This window comes from Podarcis bocagei (genome assembly GCF_964188305.1).
Source record: "Podarcis bocagei genome assembly, chromosome: 6".
Taxonomy (NCBI): Eukaryota; Metazoa; Chordata; class Lepidosauria; order Squamata; family Lacertidae; genus Podarcis; species Podarcis bocagei.
The window spans coordinates 63,584,066-63,607,865 of record NC_138130.1 but is presented as its reverse complement, the minus strand read 5'-3'; the positions used below and the strand labels follow the sequence as shown (position 1 = coordinate 63,607,865).

The following is a 23,800-nucleotide window of genomic DNA, read 5'->3' as shown; positions in this document are numbered from 1 at the left end:
TCAAGAGGGACTCAAAACTTGTTCCTTCAGGTCAGGAACACTGAGATGGTCACATACATAAGCTACATAATACCCTAAAACATTTTTTCCCCAAATATATATATACAAAGTTTATATTAAATTTATATAATTTGATATAAGCTTTATATTGATTCATATCAAAAGGTGGAACTTCCAGTGAAAAGGAGGAGAGGCACTTGTAAATTTGTATGTGTGATGTGGTATTATAACATTTATTCTTCTTGGAGGGAATCGTGCTTCCCTCTCCTTAAACTGACAGGTTTAAAACCTGTATATATTTCTATTTTAATAGCAATGATTTCCCATTGGTTTGTCCTTTCCGTGGTAGAGTGGGTCACCTTGCACCCTGGAAGCACAGGACTTTGCATTTTCCTAGAGAGGAGCATTTAAGCTGTTGTAAAGGCATTTATTATAGATATGGCACTTGGGGAAAAATGCTTGAAAGGCATCTGGAGGGGAGGAAAGTATTGTAGGGCACATCTGCCACCTCAAAAGAAAGGCGTGATGATAATAGAGGGGATTCACAGTTTCTATCTTTCACAAACTTTCCTTGCTCTCATAAATCAGCAAGGGGGGAAACCAGCCCCAAACCTCATTATATCATATGCACAGGCTCTCGTTTTCCCCACCCCTTTTATTTTCTAAAGTAGGTTTAGAAAGAACAAAGAGGTAGTAGCAGTTCAATGATATTATGCTAGGAAAGAGCTGTACTTGCGGGTTCCATTTTGCCATCTCAAAGAGGATTTTATTCAGCTGTCACATACACAGAGAGCTCTTTTGCCTCTAGATAAAGTAGAGCAGGGAGAAAGTTTTTTGTTGTTTGTTCTTTAAAAATAGTGGAAAACATCCCAGTCTTTGTGGGAAATTTTTGAAGTTTCCTTTTTTTAACATCGGAAATAAAGTCAAAGTCACTGTTAAGTCAGCCATGATGCGTGTTTCTTATGCTTATTCTTCAGAGAATGGAATATCACAATTCTAGTCAAGCTAAAAATGATGCTTCAAACTTCTTTTTTAAAATAAAGCCCTGGGAAGCAGATCTGGGGACCTATTTTGATGTTGCCTAAAAGGCAAACACTTACGCAAGGTCAGCTATTTTATATGCTTTATTTGTGTGTTTCCATTATTTCTCTCACAATGCTACTAATATATTCTGGTCCCAAAGCTTGAAACGGGAATTAAAACTTCCATTTGATTAATATCTGTTACAGATATAGGCATAATTCGTAAGATGACCTGCTCACCTTAGACTGCTCAACTTTGTCTAAAAAATTAAGACAGAGGTCTTAATCCAGTTGTAGTAAAGTAAGACAAGTAGTGTAATTAGTGACTCTAGTAGGAACTGTGAATTCCCAGTCAAATCACTGTCAAAAGACGATGGTCTACAGATGAGTATTATGATACAGACTTTGTTGCAGATGCACTTTCCTAGGGTCTTAAAGGATTTGGGGCACACACTTTCAGAGGGGCTCTTGCCATTAGGGATTGCTCTGAGATAAGGGATGCCAGTAGTACACTGTATGTAGACTGGGTCTCTACTCCACACCCAATATATAGGCAAAATCTGCTAGCTGTGTGTATATTAAAACTAAGGCAAGTCTCATCCAACTTCTCCCTGGTCAATAGCCAGCAACCACAGATAAATACAATCTATATCACAACCCAAAACCAGGAAAATGCCTTATGTGTAGAGGAGATACTTCAAGAACTCAAGCCACAAATGTTGAGCATTATATCATAAAGGTGTTAAGCTTGTGGAAGACTTTCCATAAAACATCTGCCCATTTCAGTGATGAGAAATGTGTTCTCCCTGAAATGAGAGCACGTGTTGCGGTGGGGTCTGCCAAGCCAACCCTCTGTTGCCAGGCAGGTAAAAGTGAGCTGGCCTGGGGCAACGATTGGATGGCCGGGTTGCTGGGGCAAATTGCATGTTGCAATATGGTGGGTGGGACCAAAGGCTTTAAATATTGGGGCACTCAGCTTTTGCTTTCTCTTTCGCTGAGTGCATCGGATCGCCCGCCCGCCCGCCCGCCCTGAGTTCCAGTTGACCTTGCTATGCCTGTCATGGGGTCGTCTGCTGCTGGGGCAGGGGCCTAGTAGGAATTTTGTCCATTTGGCTGATTGGCTGGTGCCATTTGGTTTTTGCCTACTACTTAGCAATTCGTCACAACTTGTAAGGTTGCGGTTAGGCATTGGTTATAAAAATTGGTGGAGGAGGGGTAAGGATAGGCTGGGCCTGCCCCTCCAATGGTGGTGTGGAAGGGAATTCCGTTAAAGGAATCCAGGGGCTTGCCATGATTTCGTCAAATCCCTGAAATGGAACCAGGGCCGGCAAGCCCTGGGGAGCAGGTTGAGTGAACGGTGAGGGCCTGTAACTCAGCTCAACTGATCCCAATATTGTTTTCCCTTCACTGGCTTCCGAGGGAGTTTGGAAAGTCAGTTCTGTCCCAGGCAGGGGGGACAGATAGTCTTAAGCAATGCCTAAGCAACCACTCACAGATTAAGTATTTTAATAAAGTTGTGGCCAAAATTATGCCAAAAACCTTAAACAAAAATTATGTGTGATTTGTGAATCATTTGAGGCGTGGCTTGGGGACCTCGACACACAATACAACACTGAACCATAAGATAAGGGATGCAAAAATACAGGAATGTGTGGGTGGGTGGGTGTAACTAATGAGTAGTCGCTTCCTAAGGAATTGTAAGAACCAGCCATCTTTCTCTCTGTACTGGTTTTTTTTTTGTGGGTTTTGTTTTTAAAGTTTGGACCACCTCATAATCATTTTGTGTCCTGACTGGGCAGAGGAGAAAAAGTGGTGACCACCTCCCCAGCCTGACCCTTCCAGAGAAGAGGAAGAAAGTTTAGATTTACAACAGGGGTTTGTGGGAGGTTACAGCTCAGAGGCAGATGATGGGAAAAGCTGGGAAATAATGATAGAGGAGGAAGAAGAGGAAGCAGCAGGGGGGCAACAGCTGTCTTTAGAAAGCATTCCAGACCCCACACCGAACCCAGTGATCCTTGAAAGTAGGAGAGCAAAGAATTCAAAGACAGTGGGCACTTCTCAGCATCCATAGGAGAGATATTGAGATTGATGAATAAGGAAGTAGAAGAGATGGGGCAGTGAAGATTCACACAGGACAACACCATTATCCAAGAGGCTGGGTTTTATAGCCTCTCTCTGTAAATACTGAATAAAAAGTGGACGGTAAGAACATTCCTTGCCTTTGTACGTTCCTGGGCAACCATAGCAAGCCATGGGAGTCGCTGGCAGCAGCCTGACATGTGCGTATGCATAAAAAATCTGCTCAGAAACGCAACAACCCAGATACCATTTTGTGAATACAGTAAGTTAGCACAGGACAGAAATTGGTTGAGCCAAAATCTAGGCTTTCTGTTCTACTATGCAAAATTAGCAGGCATTTATGTAGTTTATACAGTTTGGGGACCATCACAAGCCACCTCTGGGCAAGCCCTGACACTGGAGGGAGACATGTTTGCTAACTTGCATAGAAGAAACAATACTTTTTTCTATGATTTTTCATCTTATGCCATTACTTTATTTGTTTTATGAAATTGTATGTTTTAGAAATTGTATGTGTCAGAAACCAACATAATTCCCATGAAATTTTATATATATATATCTATATATATGCAGGTTTTGGTGTTTTCGGGTATCTTCCCGTGTAAGAGTTGGGGTGTCTAGGCGACGTTTCGACGAGGTCTCACTCGTCATCTTCAGGCTGGTGCTTTCGGCTTCTTGTTACTAGAACAGAGCAGGATCTCAGTGTTTGAGTTCCTATAAATACTGTGGAGGGGGTGTGGTGTATAGCCTCCAACGTTCTGGGCAGAGAGGAAGTTCCCAGGTTATTGTGCCTTTTCTTCTTTTGTTCATTGATTACTTGAGGGATATCTTGAGTGATTTCTTGAGTGATATTCTGAGTACCACTTAGGAGGGTCATTAGGTGTGGATTAGTTGCTAAAGCTTTCGTGTCTTGACCTCTTGAGCTTGTGAAGACACGAAACACTGAGATCCTGCTCTGTTCTAGTAACAAGAAGCCGAAAGCACCAGCCTGAAGATGACGAGTGAGACCTCGTCGAAACGTCGCCTAGACACCCCAACTCTTACACGGGAAGATACCCGAAGACACCAAAACCTGCATTCCTGTACCCGTGAAAATCTACGAAAGCATATATATATATATATATATATATATATATATATATATATATATATATATATCCCTTTGTTTGTTGATGTAAATCCAGAAAATCCACGACATTTTACAAAAGAGCAGCCTTGCTAAAGCTGGGTGGGCAGACAATCTTCTCTCATCTTCATTTCCTTCCCTGGGGGAGTAACAAAACTGAGGTGAAGGAGCCTTCCTCTCCCTTTTTAGCACATGATTACCAGGCCTGTTGTTTATTTTTCTACCTTTCAGTAACTTTGGTAGCCGAAGTTCTAAATCCCTGTCAGCACATGAATGAGCTGCCAATCTTAGTGCCAGTCCAAACATTATGAAACAGCATTGGAGGCAGAGGTAGCTCAAACGCGAGATCTTTTTTTTACTCTCTCTCTCTCTCCCCTCCTGATGTCCTGATTTTGTATAAGCCATTGCTAATGAAACTCTGAGCAACTGCCTATCTACTTTTGTTTGCTTGTCTGTCTTGTCAACACACTGTAAGCCCTTTTGAGGCATGGGCTGTCTCTCACCTGAAAGAACAGTGCAAACTAAACAATGCCTTTATTATTGGCAAGATTTATATGAGCTATTGGCACACGACTACTCTGTACTGTACTATAAATGAAGGTGGTGGGTGTATGTGAGAGATCTGGACAAAACCATTTATCAAAGCGAGGTTCTACTAAATCCAAGCTACAAGGCCGAGGGCTAGGCCTGGCTGTAGTGAGGTCAGGAGGAACAAGGAGAAAAGATATGGCAGGAACAAAGAATGCAAGGAAGAGCAGCAGCATCTGCATCTCTCCATGGCAGCTGCCATTTCCCTACACATAATGCCCCTGGAACATTGAGGATGCAAAATGATGGCCAAGCTGCCAATATACACTGTCCTCCTATCACTTGCTGTTGCAGCAAACAAACAGAATTAGGAAGGGAGGAGAAAGGCGCTGTCTACTGCCACTGTTAATGCTGATCTCAACTTGCAAGAATCTTTGAGAAATTTCTCCTTCCCCTGGAGGAATTTGGTGAAATGGTCCCGCAGGGATGTCTAGGCTGCGGACAGCAGCCTGCTTCCCGGAGCATTGGGCGCCCTGAAAGCAGAGCGCCTGGCGCTTCGGGAACACATCCACAGCCTAGGCAGCCCTGTGGGAGTTGGTGCAGGGCTGTCTAGGCTGCGGATAGTAGCCTGCTTCCCAGAGCGTTGGGCACCCTGAAAGCAGAGCGCCCGGCGCTTCGGGAACACATCCGCAGCCTAGGCAGCCCTGTGGGAGGTCCTGCAGGGATGTCTAGGCTGCGGATAGCAGCCTGCTTCCCGGAGCATCGGGCGCCCTGAAAGCAGAGCGCCTGGCACTTCGGGAACACATCCGCAGCCTAGGCAGCCCTGCGGGAGGTCCCCGCACGGCTTCCCACGCTGCGGATAGCAGCCTGCCACCCGGCGGGCGGGGCGCCCTGAAGCAGAGCACCCCTCACGCCGGGCAGACATCCGCAGCATGGGGAGCCCTGCAGGACTGCCCATGCTGCGGATAGCAGCCGGCCGCCCGGTGGGCGGGGCGCCCTGAAGCAGGGCGCCCCTCGCGCCGGGCAGACATCGGCCAGCCCCACAAGCTCGGGGGACAGCAGGGAGGCGCAGCGCCGCCATCCCGCTGTCCCTCGACCTGGTTCGGTTTCCCCGACCTGCTTTTGGGGGGGGAATAAAGGGGAATTTTTTTCCTTTATTTCCCCCCCCAAAAAAAACACAACTAGGTGCGTCCTATGGGACGGAGCGTCCTATGGGACGAAAAATACGGTGTATCCCACCTTTCCTCCAAGGAGCTTGAGGGGACATGGATAGTCCTCCACAAGCTCTATTTTATCATCATTGCATACCACATTAAACCAAGTATTTACCAATGTTTTTATTGTTGTATTCTGTTGTTATCTGCATACCACCTTGCTTTATTTTCTGTGGCGGGATGGTTTATCATTACTTATATAAACAAACCCTGTGAGGTAGGTTAGGCTAAAAGACAGGCTAAAAGATAGGTTAGGCTTACGGAGCAGAAATTTGAGCACTGGTCTCCCAGGCCCTACTTTGACCCTCCAGCCATTATCCTACACTGGCTCTCAGTAAATGTGGCATCTTAACTGAAAAGGTTAAAGATTGGTAGTCTTGGGGAAATTGGATCCCTGTGGGAATAATGCTTGGCTCATTTACCAGCCCAACTTCTTTCACTGAGCCACCATAACATCTTTTCAAAACAAACGTTTTGGGCTATTGAAACAACACAGTGTGTGCAAGGTTGCTCCTATGTAAAATCTTTGCACACACTTTCCCCCTCTGTCAGAAAGAAGTATATATTAGAAAGCAGGAAGGATAGAGTCAGAGGACAGAATAAGGATGGAACAGGAGTAAAAAGAAGTGGCTGGCAGGACATTTCTGAGGACTTGGCCAGCCTGGCATGGCAAACAGACTCCTCCAAATCACTTGTTGGCATTTACTTGCTGATTTAAATGCTTCATGCAAGATTTTTGTCAAAGCAAGCTTCTCTACGATCTGAAAACCCAGCTGAAAAACAGAGATATCAGAATGAAACTTGGATCATACATCCAATGCACAATGTTTTATGTAAAAACTGAACACCACACTCTTTTTTGTTGGTTGATTGGTTTGCTTATAGATATTTGTATCTTTACTAAAATGATCAGGGTCCTTTACAAGGAAAAAAATCAGTACAATAAAAATACAATTTAGCAGGAAATAACTATAATGAACCTCTCAAAAGACAGCAAGGTGCAAGCACATAAATAGCAACAAACCCCACAAATGGGTAAGACAGTGTTATTTCTGTTGAATATTAATCTGTTGGGTAATTTCTTCTAGGGGGTGGTACATGCCAGCAATGGGAGTTAAGCGAACTGGCTGTGGGTGGAACCACAGCAAAAAGTGGCCAAGGCCACTGCCTCTTCTCTGCGCCCTCCTCTTCCTCTTGCTTCATGTTGAGCAGGCTGCCATGGAAGTGATATGTTGCTGTTTCTTCAGACAGATGTTTCTGCTGATGTGTTACTGAAACAGCTGGAGATTCCAACCAGGACCACCAAGCTCAGTGATTGGCCAGGCCAGGCACTGACTGAGGGCCCCAGGGGCTCTCAAGAACCCCTTGTGCCCTGGTCCACCTCTGCTGCTACTCCCCACCCATCGCTCTGGGCCCCTAGATGGGCATCTTAGCAGTAGGCTAAGGCTTCATTGCTAATGGAAACAAAGCTTGATTTCCATCCACAGCAGCTGCCCACCTCAATTTGCACAAAATTCAGTGCCCTGGCCTAAAGAACTATAAAATCCACAAAACCCAGCCTATAGTTCTATAAAATTTGTAGATCTCTGAAATGTAGATGTCATATAGATTGGGTCTGCAGCAGTGCATTTTGCATAGATCATGGACAACCACGATGGATGGAAATACAAGCAGTATTGCCTCCCCCCACAATACTGCTAAAATCATGGCCGGCCAAGAAGGGCAGAAGGTGGTGCTGTTGTTGCCACTGTAGCAGCAGCAGAACATAACAATAATCCTGCATGTTCACGGCTATAAGGAGGGAGGGTTTTTTGTGGGGATGAGGGTCTTGTCACATCATGTCTAGCCTGACTCTCAAACACTGTGTTTTAATAAATGTTGTTTAGAATAGAGTCTATTGCATTACCATTAATGTTTGATTTCATATGTATATGCTTCCCTTTTTTACCAGTTGCAGTTCTCCTGCTCACTAGTATGAATTTAATTACTTCTGAAGTCAATATGGTGTTCTTAGAGCTGGCTTAGCCGGCCACAGAATCTGCTAAAGCTTTATCCTCATTCAATGTAAACCAGTATTTCTCCTTTTAAGGTCAACAGACCTCTGCTGATTTTTCACCAGCTGAGAAAGTAGTTTTATAATTCATTGTTGATTCCTCCCTCTCCCCCCAAAAAGATTACATTCTTGTTGCTTTGGGTTTTTTTAACCTTATGGCTGAGTGATATCGTTTTGTTTATCAGCCACCTGCACCCCCTCACCCTATTTTGAGGCAAAAATCAAGGAATAAGAAATTCCAATTTTAAATTCAATCAGCTCACAAGTTGTTTGATGCCGTGGATTCAATTTGAACAGCTGCCTCTGTCTACCTCACCCACATGAAAAAACAGCTTCCTCTGGAGATCTGAACATGTACATTTGGTGGCTAAAATTCAATTTAAACCTGTCCAGATACAATATTACTGGCACCAGTCCCAGGCCTTGAAACTGATTTAACCCCCTCAGAGCTTCCCCCTAAAGTCCAACATTGTGGACTTTGTGTGCCAAAATACTTTACATCTTGCTATGAAACATTTTCACTTGAAATAACTGTCCAGTGATTTCAGTGAAATTTATTTCCCCCTAAAACTGTTTAGGATCATAAGTGAGGAATGGCAATGCCAGTTACATAAGGGTGTTTACTTGAGTTTCCCTACCCAGACCAAAAATGTTCATACAATTCACTCCTGGGCTCAGCCCACCACTGCCAACTCAAATTGAAAAGCTTGTGAAGAGGCAACCAGAACAGCAGTCTCTAATTTATAGGAGCAGAAGTAGGTCCACAGGTGAGTCATCCAGCTAGAGATAAGAATGTGAGAATTAATCAGCAGTGACTAGAATGTTTCAGATATCCATAATGCAAATATTCACGTCATACTGCTGATATAAGGCAAGACATAAAATCAACAGAATTGCAACCCAGCTGCAACAGCAGTAGCATTTTCAGCCATTTATACTGGATAAATATGATAAATATATATATATAGCCATTTAAATTATCTACTAGGGGATTGAGGAAAAGAGTAAAAGGTATTTGGGACAATATACCTACAGAAATTTTTGGTTGTCCATGGAACATTAGCTTCGTGAAACATGTTAGAGAAAAAGTTAATTAGTTGAAACCTCATATGGGGAGAGGACCCAAATTCAGTGGTCAAGCACATGCTCTTTGCATGCAGGATATCCCTGGTTTAAGCTCCAACATATCATTAAATTGATCCCAGGGAGGAGGGCTGAGAAAATACCTTTGTCTATACGAGATGCTGGATATTCACCTTCAGACAGAACAGGCAGCACTAAGGGAGACTGACCACTGGGCTTACACAGTAGCAGGAATTCAAATTAACCCAGTGATTTACAGGTAACTATATTGTTATCATGAAAAATAGGAGATCACATGAAAGCATTCATTTTTACATTTGCAAACAATATCATACTTAATATGCTGCATCTATTCTATTTGATGAGGTTCATTTGATCTGATACCAGATCAGTAAAATCCATTTTTCTTTCCCTGGAGTATTAAACTTAAGTCTCCTGCCCTCTCCCTTCCTCATTGAAGGCTGGGAGCTTTGTCTCACTCCCTTTCATTTCCCCCCGCCCACTTGCATCTCATGAACATGCTCAAAAAAAAGTTCCTAGTGGAATTTTTGGCACAACACTAGTATCTACCTGCAGCCAGTCCTAGAGGAATAATTTTCATCTCCTGCTTTCAGACAGTATTTTATTCCAATCTTGGGCTTCTCCATCCCTTAATTATTTTGCAAGCAGGCTTGACTTGGATCAAAGCAGCACTGGTCAGGCAAGGTTGAGATTGATTAAAAATAGGCTTTAATTGAATGCATTTGCTAAAGTTGCCTCTCTCGCTTTTTTCTTTTTCCAAATAATTGAGATATAGCCCTGGAAGTGGCAAGCCCTATCTGCATGTGTCATATTGGAAATGGAAAGTGGTTCATGTCACGGTTGCTTTTGGATAATTTGCGCAATTGCCTGTGAAGTGTGGGTTAGATCATTTTGGTGAGTGACTGGTTTTATCCTTTAATTCAAATAAATGCCCTAATAGGCCATTAAAGCTTGTTTTCTCTGGAAATTCATCAATAATTTACTGTATGATACATGGAAAAATCAAAAATGGTCCTCCAGTTTCCTTCAACATATTAGATCTCTCTTCCAACAAAAGCTGTATTGAAATAATTTGAAAGGGTATATGTCATGCAAATGTGCAGGAACTTATGCATGTAATTCCTATTAGCAATTACAGATGCTCGTTAGGTAAAATGTCACTCATGCTGACAAAATTCTATAAAAAGAGTTGCACTCTTATGACTGTAATATTTATCCCCTCTTCAAAGCGCACTGCAAGCAAAAGGCCTGTTTACTGCACATAGGGGGCTAGGATGGCCCCAGGTTATTATTTGTATTACTGTAGTGCCTAGAGGCACCACCTGAAGTTAGGACCAAACAGTTTTTGGAGAATTTATATGCAACTAGAGCCGAGCCAAAGTTTTCAATTCAGTTTGTCAGCTGGGAGAAAATAATGATTTTTAAGGGATGCAATAAAATATTTTTTCAAAGTTCTACAGAGGGAGGTGCTTTTGATAAGAAATGGTGGTGGCTTTTCTGGGAAAGTTCTTTCTTTAACTAATTGTTGTGCCATTGCTTGCAGCCTAGGTGAGCTACCATGGTCTTCTGCAGTGACCCAGGAAGCCATTATCTTCTTTTTCAGCAGCCAGCCCTCCTCCTCTGCAGTAGCCCAGTGGCCACCACTTTCCTCTGCATTGCCTATGCTTGCTTGCTATTATGTTAAGATTTGGTGTTGCTTCAGAACCATTACTGGAAGGTGAAAAGTGTGGGTCACCACAGGCTTCAGAACAAGAGGACATTCTGACATAGCATATTTCAAACAAAGCTTTACAGAGGAGGGATACAAGTGAAAAGTAGTGGAACATTCATTTGAAGGAAAATACAAACACAGAAAATACACACACCATATCCTCCAACATTCCTCAGATGAAAATGGGGACATTCTCTTCTACATCAGTATCACTGCTGGGAGGAGGTGCTTTTTTGCACCTTAAGATTTTTATTATGCTGACAACCCCTTGTGAAAGCCCAGCTTGTTCTAGTGCCCACCCTCAACACCCATAATCTCCTTGCTCCCACACCTCTCAAACTCCAACCCCCACAAGCCTGTCTGCATCCCACCAGCTACACCCTTCCCCACCACCCCCAGGGCCTACTCCTGCACAGGGTCTCATCCATCTGCCAACTTATCTTCAGACCTGATCTGACTCACTTTCTCCTTCTTGTCTTTATTGGGAATGGCCAGCTGGATGGGTGGCTGCAGGTCTGCCAAGCCAGAGAGTCACAGCCTCTCATGCCAGGGACAGTGGCAGGTGGCATCCTGGTTGCTTCAATCCCCTTTCCTCCTCCTGCTGCTGCTGCTACTCCTTGGACCCAGCACAAGACTCTTTCCTTTTCTTCCCATCCCACTTTCTCTGTCTCCCAGGAGCAGTGGCAAAGAAGGTGATGGTGGAAGAGGAGGAAGAGAAAGAGACTTCAGTTGGCAACTCTCTCTTCCCCAAATTGCCCCCAACATAAAGCTATTTTCAGTTAGCTTACCTCAACAAAGATGGGATTTTGGGATTCTTGTGTGACAAAGTGAGAAGCTGTAATGGCTCAAGGGTTTTCATCATGCAGTTTCATCAGCATATTCAGAGCAGTTGGGGACTATCTCTCTCTCTCACACACACACACACACACATATGTACACACACAGCCACTGCTGCAACAACCACTGCTTATCACTGTAAGCCAAGGGTGGGAGAGAATTTTGATTCCATTTGCTACCGAATTTTAAGTTTCTGAAGCAAAGCACAAAGGAAAACACAGGCTTCCTTGAAATCCGCATTTTGCAATGCAATTCTCCAGCTAAGTAACATGTACAAACAATGTATATTTGGAGGTAAATGTGCACAAAAATGCTTGTACTCATCAAAACAACATACCAAAATGCATTATATATGGGGAAAATGTTTTCAAAAATGTGTATGTTAGGTAAAATGACATACAAACATGTGTATATTAAAAGAAATTCACACTAAATGTTGATGAATTTTCACGAGAACCTTTTCTTTAAAAAAAAATACACTGATGTGGAGAAGTGAAGTCTGGAAAAAAGAGAACTGGAGAGAGATTGAAACTGACAGATTCACCCATCCCTACCATAAGCCCATTGAGGTAACAATATGTAATAAGTGATAATTTTTTTGAATTTCTCCCGACCCCTGGCAAGTGAACTGAAAATGCTGTTCCAGGTTTGCAACTTGAAAAGTAGAATGAGGACGTGTTTTCAGATCACTACTATATAAAACTCACAACCTGCCCCACCGAGGTCCCAGTGGAAAGCAGCCTGTATGAGAAGAGAAACAAAGGCAGAAAGAGATGAGAAAACTGGGCTAAGCTCCTGCAGAGAGCTGATGTGATCCAGTACAGAGAGAGGTGGGATTAGGGCCATATCCCACACTACACAGCTATGCCTCCAAGTGAACACTTGAAAAGAGAGCTGTAGACAATCCCTCCTCTCTCTTCATTTCACCCTTTGATATACATGCCGTAATTACTGCTTGCAGCAGTCATTTCATTCCAGGCTTCAACATTTCTTCTATTTTAATAGCATTTAGTTGAAAAGTTAAGTTGCATTTGGTTCCCTATGTAAGCCATGCATCCTAATTGTGCTCTTGCTTGCCCTTTCCCTTATATTTTTCCCTTCCCAAGGTTCATTTATCTCTCATATGCTTTTGATTTCCTTTGATATTATGATTGTTCTGACATCTTTCATAAATCAAAATGCATTCACTGGTTTTCTGATGACATATCTACATTAAATTTTACAAACTGATGTCAGCCTCTGGTTTGATCTGGTCACAGTCCTCTTGACCACTGGGGCAAATTAAGGACCAGAATTCCAGTAGTAGATCATATGTTTGGCATGCAGAAGGTCTGAGGTTGTATCCCTGGCATCTCCAGAGAGGGGTGGGAAAGCCTGCCAGCTGAAACCTTGGAATGCCACTGCCTGTCATTGGGCTAGATCAGGGGTGCTCAAACATGCATAAGGGCCGACCAAAGTTGGTGAGCTTTTTTTAGGATTGAAGTTTTTACCCCAGGACATATACTGCCACAGGGGTCGGCTTAAATCAACCGGTGGGCCATATTAGGCACCCAAAATGGACTTTGGACATGCCTGGGCTAGATAGATTAGTGGTCTGGTTTTGTGTAAGGAAACATTATTTATTATGGACATATTATTATAGGAGACATACACATCTCTCAAAGTAAGTACTGTATTTTTCGCACCGTAGGACGCAGTTTTTCCATCTTAAAAACTAAGGGGAAAAGTCTGTGCGTCCTATGGAGCGAATGCAGGGGGGAGGCAAGCAGGAAAAGCCCCCAAGAGCCACACACAAGCTTCACGCGGCTCTTGCGGGATTTTCCCCAGGAGGGAGAAGGGACTGACACAGCCAGTCAGTCCCTTCTCCCTCCTCTAGAAAAGCCTTGTACAATCTCTCCAGTCGTGGGAGGCTGCGCAAGGCTAAAGAGGAAGCCCGGGCAACGAGCGCTATCCATCCCGTTCGCTGCCCGGGCTTCCTCTTTTGCCTAGCACGCCTCTCCAGCCGCGGGAGGCTGCACAAGGCTAAAGAAGCCAACTTTTTAAAAATCTCTCTATCTCTACCTCTTTTTCTTTTTTCGTCCTTTCTCCACCCTCTTATTTTCCTCTGGATCAGTGTTTTTATCTAGATTAACGTTTTAGTTTGGAGGGGGGGGATATTATAAAAAAGGAAACTTTGCAGCTTTAATTTTAGTATACAATAAAAACAGATTAAACAAAACACAAGAGAAGGAACTAGCATAGAAGAAGAAGAGAAAAGGGAAAGAGGGGGGATACAAAGCCATTTACCAGAGGTAGATCTTAACCCTTGCCTCACCTGGGAGCTTCTCTGGGCAGGAATTCCCTCGGCTTAAGTGGGGTAAGGGAAGAGTGGCAGGTAGGGGGGTACCTACCTAGACAGTGAAGCCACATGTCTCTCCAATGAAAATTGGGAGTGGGCATTGTGTGAAGTGGCTGTGGATCTCCTGCCGCAGAAGTGTAGGACTGTATAGAGTTGGGAGGGCCACCCGAAGGTCATCTAGCCCAGCCCCCTCACAATGTAGGAATCACAGCTAAAGAACGCCAGGCAGATGGTCCCCCAACCACTGCTTAAAAGCCTCCAGTGGTGGAGACCCCCAACAACTTCTGAGGTCACAGAATTGCAGGGTTGGAAGGGAACCCCAGGAGTCATCTAGTCCAGCCCCGGTGGACAGCGGGCACGATCCATCCCGTTGTGCAAGGCTAAAGATGCTGCTCAAGGCTAAAGAGGAACTGCGCAGCCTGTCCGTTGCTCTTTGGGGCGGGGGGGGGATAATATTTTTTTCCTTGATTTCCCCCTCTAAAAACTAGGTGCGTCCTGTGGTCCGGTGCGTCCAATAGAGCGAAAAATACGGTAATTGTTTGGTACAATGTTGCATACCAGTGCCCCAGCCGAAATCCAACACAAAATGGAGAAGAAGGGGAAAGGGCTCCATTAAAGCTTATGGAAGGGGTCCTCCTGTTTGCCCTGCTCTGCATATGGGTGGGAATATTGTGCCCCCTTGGTTTAAATGGGTTTTTAAATATATTTTTTAAGCCAAGTTTTTTGATGTTGTTAGGAAAAAATGATTTATTTTACTTTTTGAGGGGGGGAAACAGTATTCTTTAAAGGAATTTGCAAATGCAGGGAGCTATATAAATGAGAAATAATGGAACAAATAACAAAGCAGAAGTTTTGGATTCACCCACCTTCTTCGCTGGTTAACACACAGACCCTTTTTAGAGAGAACTGCATTGCTGGTCACCCCCATGCTTCATTAAGGGAGTGCCTTGATTTTTGTGTGTATACAGAACAACCCTATTAGGTGACCCTTGGGTTTTTTCCTTCCCGAACATTACAACCACCTATGATTTCTGCCCCCATTTCCACCCGTGCTCCCATTTATCTGAATGTCCAATTATCTGAAAGTTTTTTGATGTCCCCACCGACAACTCAGATCAATGAGTTTAAACTGTAAAGTCATTAGAGCTGTCAACCAGTTAAAGATTTTAGAGCTGATTAATTGTGCTGCTTCAAACAACTAACTGACAAATTAATTAAAAAACTTAGTCCTACAGAATCTCAGCACACCCATTCAAAACCCCCATGGGGCCTGCAAGATGTATGTGATCCTTGTGCTTCACATGCTTAACAGAGAGAGCTATTGAAGTTGCTTCTTTTTATTTTCGTGACCATGTAATTTTCTTTCCCCATTTTTTCCCCCAAAAGCAAGAGCTTTGAGCTGCACAGTTCATTTTGTTTCACCTGTTTTACTGTTCCTTTAATGAGATATTTTATAGACGGAATTATAGTTATGGTGCAAAAGCCTATTCACATCTACTAATTGAGTTGTGGTGCTCAGCGAGACTTATTCTGAGGTAAGTTTGTGTTAGATAACAGACTTAGCATTACAGCTGGGCCAAATATCCACATTTTCACAGGATTATTCTTCCCAATTGCCAGGACTTGGGGTAATAATGGCTTTCGAGTACAGGCAAAATTGAAGAATGTTCAGGGATGGGTTTACCATAATGGCAAAGTGGCCAAGGGTTTCTTCTTTTTTTTAAGCTTTGCCACTACTTCAAGTGACAGCTTGGTTGCCTTAGCAGCCTTGGGGTATTCCTGTGGCGTCTCTAATATGTATAGAGATAACGGGCCAGGGAGGTCAGGGCTTGGCAGCCCCCCACCCTACCTTATGTGTTTGTTTCCACTTGAGGAGATTGCAGGTATGCACACGGTTGCGGTAAGAGTTCTTCATTTCTCCTTCTAATCCAAATTTTTGGAGGGTGTTTTTCACCCCACCCATATGAAAGTAACAAAACTATTGAGGGCAGCGGTTCATTATCATGTTATTTAGGATCCCTTGCTCTCTGATCCTCTTATCCCAGGGGACTACTCTTCTGTTACCCAATACAGTACAAATTAAGTATTTAGGGAAACAATTTTTTCCACCTGCTCCTATATCTCTCACGCCCTAATGTGTCTGTGGCAGTAACATTTTCTGTTTCAAGCTATTGAAATGGAGTACAATGAATCATAAAGCAAAGGCAGTTTAACACTGTACATTTCTCATGCGACTGATACTTTGGCTTCCTGCTTCTCGCTGGTATTGCTTTATGCAATAATCTGGAAGTGCTTCCTTCCGATTCACATCATTACCCAAGGTCCTTTTTTACAATGTCAAGTCACTATGTGACCAGTACTCAGTCTTCAGATGAGAAGCTAAGTGGTTTTATTATTTTGTCACAAATTAGGCAAGACACAATACCACAGGTGCTAAAGTGGCTCATATAATAACACCCACCCCTTTCCGCTGAGACATATATTAGAAGATGACAGGATTTCTTTAGTATGGCTCTAAAATGTGTGAGCGTCTTGGGTTTGGCTCAGAAAATCTTCCCAGTAGACCTGTGCATTCATTTTTAATTTTCATACATTTTGCTGCGTGAAGCAGAGCAACCAAGTCCCACCCCAAGTCAAAGAGTCAAGGTAATGCCATCCTTGAACATGCATGGAGTTGGTTTTAAATTAATGTTTTATTTCAGATTGGTAGGTAAGGTAGAGAAAACATAATCCACACTACTGTGCTTTCTTTATCTTCTTCCCATAGAAAATTATAAGCAGATGAAGAGAAGCAAATCTCTAACTGAAAACATGAGGATGCTTTTAGGATATATATCTGTTTAAATACCTGTAAAATGAGCCCTGTTTCCCAAACTTTCTGAAATATGATAGATATGTGTTTAGGGAATAGCAGAAAGTTGGAAGATTTCATGCCATTTTGATGGAAAGCACCAAAGTGCAGCAGAAATATCTTCCATTGAAAGCAGGGGTAAACAGAAACAAATAAGAACAAGGAAAATTAATTACTGATGCAAGTTATGCAAATGAATGAGTACTGAAATGAATGTATGTTGAATGACAAAAGCAAATGGCATAACTAAACTTAAAACCAAAAAAAAATCCACACCCATATGTCTTGACACATAGTTTGTCGCAACCTAATTCCATAAGAAAAAGGAAAAGACAAGAGCAACACTCATGCTTGCCCATTGTTTTTCATCTCATAACCATGGCAGGGTCACTTAGAATAGTCAGGGTGGAAGGGGAAGGATAAGAACTTCACTCATTCACTTTCATGGGGGAACGAGTCATCCACAGTGGGGAATTCTAGTAGGTCACTTCATCCTTGAACACTGAAGATCTATACGGTCATTACTGGACTAGGGTCTTGGTTCTCCCAACTGCTTTGACTTCCAAGGAGTTTGGGGATAAATCTCACTATGTACAATGTAAGATGTGCCATGCTAAGGACTCTTTGGCAAGCTGCCGTCTGCTTAATTTTATATATCTAATGCACATAGAAGCCATTTTAAAATATCTTTTCATGGTTTTATTATTCCCAGTACCTTAACTGTGGCATTATGTTGCAGCACAAAGAAAGCCCATTGAGAGATAGCTCAGATTTCTCTGCGATTTTGACTGCCTTCAAAAGCAAAAGCTTCCAAATTGTTCTGAAACATCAGCAGTAAATATTGTACTACCAAGCCGGCTGTGATTAAAAAGATTACTGTTATTGAGCAGAATAATCAGCCGCCTGAAACTTTTGAGCTTGACAAAAAATAATGAGGTGCCCTTGATCTGTTTAGCCCAGTAAGGTACCATGAGATAGCCTGAAGCTCTGAAATGAATAGTGCCAGCTATGTTCAGCAAGAATGGGGACAAATTGTCTCCTTTGACACTACAGGAATTTTTATGTTGCCAAGTTGGGAAGAATCTTTTTTCTTTTAATTGATTTACTTTCTATAAAGTGCTCAGTGTTTTCTGGTCTCAGTCAGGGAATCTGGTGCTTTCCCTCCCTAAATGTTATATGTGACAGATTAGTGAAGCTGCAAACTGAGGCACAGAGGAGAATGATTCTATTATACAATGACGCAGAGTCTGAATACAGCAGAAGACTAGATGAAGAAGCACCTTTCATCAGATGCAAAGGTTCATTAACTGAGCACATTTTTACCTGAGCATAAGTGTCAGGTTTCTCAAATGCTGAATTATCAGAACTTGTTCTATCTCTTCACAGGCCTTTTGCTGCTATGTTCTGGAAGAAAATGAAACATGGCTAATATGGCTAACAGGCAGGGGTACCAACTGGAATAAAATATTGGGTGAGTAGGTAATCCCCACCCTGCATAATTGATTTCATGACATGGCGAAACACACACCATTTGAATGGCAACAGCCATCAACTTTGCTGTCCCCCTCAAATATTTTAGTGGGGACAAAGAGATCTTGGCTCCTACGAGTTGACTCCATGCTAACAAGAATTACATAGGAAAATTAAGCTGAAATCAGTGGGACTTGTTCATCATGACTAACTTTTGTTCATTGATTTCTAAGCATGATGTCAGGGACTGGCTGGATGAGGAGCAATGATGGGAGGCTCCCTCTGAAGGGCCTCCTAGGGAAGCCTTAGAAGAGGAAGGCTTTGAGCCAGGGGAATGGTGGTGGGACATGGAAGATAGGTCAGAGGATGAAGGGGGGGGGGCAGAATGGTTGGGTGCTGAACAAGCAACAGGCTTGAAGGAGAGAGAGGAAGAAGAGGCAGCTGAGGAGGAGGTCAGGGCTGAGGCTGCAACAGATTCAGAGGACCCTGGTGGTCCTTTTGTATTCAGTTCCCTTCCCTTCCTCCCTTGTCTCTAAGGGCTTAGAGGCTTTTGCATGTAGCAGACCAAAGAGCACAGAGAATGCACACCTGATGGAGTTTAAGACTGCAGGAGTAAACCTGGACAGGGAGGAGACTTAGGGGGAAGTGGGATGTCCAGATGGTCAGTTCTGGCAGCTGTTTTACCGGGAATAGTTTTGCCATGGTTTCTCTGTTTGTATTCTGTTTCCTTAAATAAAGAATTACTGCTCATCTCTAAGTCTCTGTACTGACCTGCAGCTGAACCAGCCCTGACCAAGGCTACACTCTTACCTGAGAATCACCTTCAATGAATCCAGTAGGGCTTTCTTTTGAACTGTCACTGTTAGGATTGCAGCCTAAATCTGGATCTAACACAAGGATTTTGTTCATATCATGAGCGGTTAATCTGTAGACATAATATCAATAGTGAGCTTCTGGAGAAAGCTTCATTTATCCCATCCCATACTACATATAGATATTCTGCCCTTTGCTTCTTCTGAGGCAGAGGCAAGTGGTGCTTTATCGTCTTTTAATTTCTTTCTTCCCTCTCCTATTCTTCCTTTCTAAAATATTCTACCCCTGGCAGGTGCTCCATCCAGATTTTCACAAAGCTTCCTTTTTTCTAATTCTAAGCTCTCCAGGCACATATGAGTCTTGCAGTCTACCCTATCATTCTTTCCTGAGTCCCACTGAAGGTGCTGTCATTTCTGCACTTTGCTTTCTTCCATCAAGGCAATCACGAATCTTCCAGCAAAGTAAAGGGAAGGGCAGCTGCATGGGTCAGTGGACAGATGGAAAGTGCGGGCTTGAGAAAGCTAAACAGTTTGCATCCTCCTCTGAAAGACAGCAAAGCCGGGGGCCAGGGATCTACTGTCGGATTTGACAGTGCAATGCCCTATAGCTGTTTGAGTAGATTTACAATCTATCTATTTAACTGACGGGTACTTTGGTTACAGCTCTGCTCAAGTCATTCCCTGCTTTATATTTACCAAGACGTAACAAAGTAGAATTATACTTTTTTCCAATTGCATTTATGAAATAAATGGTGTTTTCCTTCCTACAGCAAAGGGAAAGTGCTCTGTGATTTGTATCTTTTTTCAATAAAGACTTCCATGAATGCAAACATTAACCAAAGAGAGAAAGAGAAAACTGTTTTCAGCAACTGTCAATGATAGCCTTGGGGAGGGGGGGAGGAAGATGTAGCTTCATGTGGTATCCAATGTGTTTATCCACACTTTCCTGTATAAATTCAAAGTGTGACATGGCAATGGCATGGCAGTAAATATGAGGAAGAGAGTAGAAGGGAAAGAAAGGGTGAGAAAGAGGGGAGCAGCAAGAGCAAAGTATGAGTTAAGTGCATGAAATTTTCTGTGGTATTGGTTAACAATTTTGAAAATAGGATCCCATCTGCACTGCAAATTTAAAGCAATGTTATACTACTTTAATTTGGGATAGCTTCCCCCAAAGAATCCTGACAACTAAAGGTGCTGAGAGTTGTTAGGATGCCTCTGTTCCGCTCAGGGCACTATTATTCCCGGAGTTCCCTGGGAAGAGAAATTGATTGTTAAACCACATTTTTACATACTTCACCACTTCATGAAAGTAACATGAAGGAGATTATTTATATATATATATATATATATATGCTTTCGTAGATTTTCACGGGTACAGGAATGTAGGTTTTGGTGTCTTCGGGTGTCTTCCCGTGTAAGAGTTGGGGTGTCTAGGCGACGTTTCGACGAGGTCTCACTCGTCATCTTCAGGCTGGTGCTTTCGGCTTCTTGTTACTGGAACAGAGCAGGATCTCAGTGTTTGAGTTCCTATAAATACTGTTGAGGGGGTGTGGTGCAGAGAAGAAGTTCCCAGGTTATTGTGCCTTTTCTTCTTTTGTTCCTTAATTACTTGGGGGATATCTTGAGTGATATCTTGAGTGATATTCTGAGTACCACTTAGGTGGGTCATTAAGTGTGGATTAGTTGCTATAGCTTTCGTGTCTTGACCTTTTGAGCTTGTGAAGAGATTTTTCTGAGAAGATGGCTGTTATGTGGACTGCTTTTTATATGTTGAAATATATATATATATTAAAAATACAACTTGAGGACCAATCCATTCAACCATGTGCACACGTCATAGCCACTTTATCTTATGTAACTCTCTCTGCAAAAAGCCAAGTGCCACAACATGTAGTATTATGTTCCCAGTGCGCTATTGCTATCCCATTGACCACTTGAGAGGGCTAAAGCTTATCCCTGCCACCAGTGTATTGTTAGCAGGTTTTCTGACACCAATGTTAAATCTCCATCACAGGGTATCCATAGCTGCAGTTACTCTCATATAAACGAACATCTGCAACTCATGTGGGGGGAAATAAGGTTCGACATCTGGGGACAGTGTTTCAGTCACTATCTTGTAACAGAGGATGGCCCAGTCTCTATCAATGCCACAGGGAAGGGTTGCAATATGACCCAGGGGTGCCAAGGGGAAAGGTTGTGATAGATTTCTGTGCACAGAGCAAAGCACATGGAGATGCATAAGATTGTACAAACACACCCAGACACACCAGCAAGCCCAGCAGTATGCAACCCTTGACACAGACTGTGTAGCTGGCATTTTTTCTACTATTGAATAAATATTGAAAACAATTCACTTTGGCTATGCACAAAGAAACTAATGATATACTGCATGTCATGTTTCCCCTCATAATAGATTGACACGTGTTTGAGGAAATGTTGATGATGCATTTGAGTGCATAATAATATGTGTTAACTGTGTTAATTATTTTGAATCGTTTGGAGAAGCCATTAGTAAGGCATTAGAAGAATTAAATATAAATATTTAACACATTTAAACTGATTGCATTTCATCAAATCTTGGCTTATCTTTTATGTTTCCCTAATCTTCATGCAGTCCTCTGAACTTCTGAACAGCTTCATGACTTCCTGTGAACAGTGCTACATTGAAGGATAAAAACCCGGTGTTAACTGGAGTCTGTACACATACAATTTTTGCACACATAGGCTCTGTGCAGTAGTTCTTGGGACTGTGTGGTTAAGGGCAGAGCCAAAGTTGCAATCCCTCATTTACTCTTTTGAAGAGGGCTTTTTATCACATTTTGTCGAGCCATGTTTGCAATACAAAAAATAATAAAACTAAAAATCATTAAATCTCAATCCAGGATGGGGAACCTGTGGCCTCCCAATTGTTGCTGGACTATGACTTCCATCATCCTTGATGCAGGCTGGGCCTGATGGGAGTTGGAGTCCAGTGACAACTAGAGAGTCTTTGGTTCCCCATACCTATAATAACTCTCTGTGTTTGCCCATTGTTCAAGTGGCACACATGGCAAATGATGGCAGCTCCCAGAGATTTTTTTCCATGGTACCTCAAATGAAGAAAAGACACTTCATGATGTGCACATTCTAGTCTTTTCATATTTCCTTCCCTTCCTCTGAAACCCATAGAACAAAGTAAATTTCTTGGAGTCATATCTTTTTTTGTGTTTACTTCAGAACTGAACCTGTCTGTCAACCTGGAAGCAGTGCTGATAGGAGTAATGTCCTTCAAAATTAAAAATAGGAAAGGCAACAAAGCCCATTGGCCCTTTTGATATAAAATGCATGTTCTCACAGCAGGACAATCAGATTGCCCTTAGTAGAGAAGGAGGAGAAATAACATTTATAGTACATTAAGCCAAGATGGTTTTAAAAACAACAATGGGGATACTGTGAAACCACGTCAGATACAGCAGAAGATATTTGATGTCTTTTGGACTAGACAGTGTAGCCTGCTAACCTAATAAATCTAGTGTCTGGGCATTGTCAGTAAGCATAAAACCCTTTAGATCTATATGTTGCAATATCTACATTATCTATTGCCTTTTTGCTTTGCAAATTATTTCTTTTCAAAAGCTACCTTGTGGGTTGGCTCATGTCTTTCAGTGTTAATACCTGGGCTACAGAGCCAATGGAGAAGGTCTTATCATATTGGGGATACTAGCTTCTTTGCAGATCATCTTTAATGACACAGGATTAATAGGCAAGATCCATGGCAGCTGAAAAATGCAGTTGTGTTGATATCCACTAGCAGCTTCAATAGCAAAATGTGGGGAGCAGACCTACAGGAGGACCAATCAGAGTGCTGCTAATTGGCACCATCCTGACCCCTGCCTGGTTTACTCTCCCAGCCAGTGAAATTGTATGTGCTTTGGCTGCCTCGGTCTGAGAGTTTGTCATTCTTAGTGTGATTGCTGCCTGCCCACTAGTGATACCAGATGATGGTGCTAGAATGTGTTTAGGTGGTCAGGTAGCAGGGAATTACAAAGATGCTGCCCCAATTTCAGTGGTGGTGGGCGGGGGACTGGACCAGTTTACTTGCAGGATCACCTTAACCCATATGCACCCACTTTGATGTGCAGAACTGACCCTGTTACAGGTGCCACGTAATACTCATTACACAGTTGTAAGAAATCCACCTTTCTAGTGTGGCAGCACCTACAAACTTTGGTACTCAGGCAGAAACCTTTGCTGCACTCTTTTGGGTGCATGCTTAAGACATTTTTGTTTAGGCAGCCCTATCCAGACCCGTAGATGCTGATATGCTTTAAATTTATTTTACTGCTCATTTTAATGATCTTGATATGTTTTTAAATTGTTCTTATTGATCATTTTAATATTTCTGCCTGGAGAGTTTGTTATTATCAAGTGACATATAAATTTTGTTAAATAAGGATATAAGAATAACCTTACGGTCTCCGTGTTTGCTGTGTGAATGGAGCTCAGCTGTCAGGGAACTGACATCGGAGCGAGAGGGGAAGGGGAGGCTTCCAGATGATGCTGGCGAAGAACCCAGCAGCAGGGGGAGAAACAGCTCAGTAGAGAGGGAAGCCAATCAGCGCAACACCAGGGATAAAGGGGGGCAGACGGGGGAATTGGAGAGAGGGCTCCAGGAC

At 42.8% G+C, this 23,800-nt stretch overlaps 1 long non-coding RNA gene across 1 annotated transcript in view; it reads right to left on the bottom strand.

Annotated features, from left to right (window-relative positions):
• LOC308590073 overlaps positions 1-23,800 on the bottom strand; it is a 56,478-nt gene that overhangs the window by 7,512 nt on the left and 25,166 nt on the right. The window contains exon 3 of the long non-coding RNA XR_014009679.1: positions 23,598-23,625. This is a non-coding gene — a long non-coding RNA (uncharacterized lncRNA). The remainder of the gene's footprint in view (positions 1-23,597; positions 23,626-23,800) is intronic.